Source organism: Mycetomoellerius zeteki, unplaced genomic scaffold (assembly GCF_001594055.1).
Source record: "Mycetomoellerius zeteki isolate Tzet28-1 unplaced genomic scaffold, Tzet1.0 scaffold150, whole genome shotgun sequence".
NCBI lineage: Eukaryota > Metazoa > Arthropoda > Insecta > Hymenoptera > Formicidae > Mycetomoellerius > Mycetomoellerius zeteki.
In genome coordinates, this window is record NW_017256448.1 from 468,096 (window position 1) to 469,955 (window position 1,860).

Genomic DNA, 1,860 nt, shown 5'->3' on the forward strand with positions numbered 1-1,860 from the left:
AAACTACAAAGAGACACTTCAGGAGTTCATTAAATCGGAGTGTGACAAACTAGAGTTAAAAATCTGTCTACTTAAGCTTTGCCATTTACTAAAGAAAGGTTAGATTAGGTTTTACTATAAAAATAGAAGGATAACTAAAAAATTTTAATAAAAAAAGCGCTACATAATTTCATAGATCGCATTAATTTTATAAAGGAATTTATAAATTATTTATTATATCTTACATAGCAAAAACAGTAATTTTTCGAAAAAACCAATTTTTTGGAAAAAACCGAATTTTTCTAGTTTTTTTCGAGCAATTTGAAAAAAGCGATTTTCATAAAACTATAGTATCCAGCGAAGAAACGCTTTCAGTTCAACCAGAGGTAAACCTGAACTTGAGAGCGGCGAAACGTGTAAACATATACATGTGTATTTAATTAATTATTTTGATGCATATTGTACTAATTTAATACATCATTCTTTAAATACATTGCTGAAATTAAAATAATTTAATAGAAAGTTACTAATTAATACGCGTATCTAGAGTCCTAGATTTATCAGAGAGACGCAACCGGTGTTAGGCCGGAATCAGACTACGCATTGAAGATTCAGATTGAAGATTGAAGATTAAAATTTGACCAGTGAGAACAAAGGAATTTTAGCTTCTATTGTTTTGATTAGTCAAATTTCAATCTTTCAATCTTCAATCTCAATATTCAATGCGTAGTCTGATTCCGGCCTTACGCATTCTGATTCGCTGTTGCAATCACATGACTTGGCAGCCATTTATAGTACTAGTGACATATTTCTATTTCATTTTATCCTATACATTCTATCTCACTCTATCTCATTCTTGCTCTTGAATAGTATCCATGCTGACTAAATTATTATTACTGGTATTATACAAAAAGCCCTGATTACTTGTTCGTTAACAGTAGATTATATGCTTCACAATTATCATTTTTTTCAATATTTCTTGAATGTAAGAACATAATACTGCAATCGTACCTGCAATTATACAATATCTTATCTTCAAACATTTCTGTTTTAATTTACAAACAAGCAATCACAAATGACTTTAAAATTACTTCATTCCAAACAGTTGGAATACTCCATAGATTAAACCATATGAAATTCTTCTACGTATCATACAGAATTATTTATCTGAGTAATGCAATAATATTTTTTTTAATTTCAAGAATAATTTTATCGAGAATCTTTACCATCGAGTAAAGTTTTACTCCGTTAACAGCAGTGCAAATTAAGAGGTTATGATGATACGCAAAAGCGATTATAATGACAATTAATCAACTGACTTAGTAATACATAAATATTCCCTCTAAAGAATTGATACGATTCATTTAAATATAATTTTATATTACTTTGTCTTATCTTGTTTGACAGTTTAAAGGCAGTTTCGTAGCATGTCAGTCATGTTTAGTACTCTCCCTAGTACCTTTGTCATACTGATTTAAGCCGGTTGCGCTTTTCTGATAAATCTAGGACTCTACGCGTATCAAGTGCTCGGTATAAAAGGGGTTATAGGTTACGTTTACTCCGGATCTACAATAGAGTTTTAAGTCTTAAGTCATAAGAAACCAATTACAGTCAAATTCGAGGAGAATAATCGATTATGATTCGTCCATTTCTTATGGCTTAAGGCTTAAAATTATAAATAAGGCTTAAAAAGGGATTATCCCGGATCTACAATAAGGTTTTAAGCTTTAAACTATAAGAAATGGGCGAATCACAGTCAATTATTCCCGTCAGATTTGATTGTAACCCTGGATCTACAATAGAGTTTTAAGCCTTAAGCCATAAAAAATGGGCGAATCACAGTCGATTATTCTCCTCGGATTCAACTGTAATTGGTCAGTT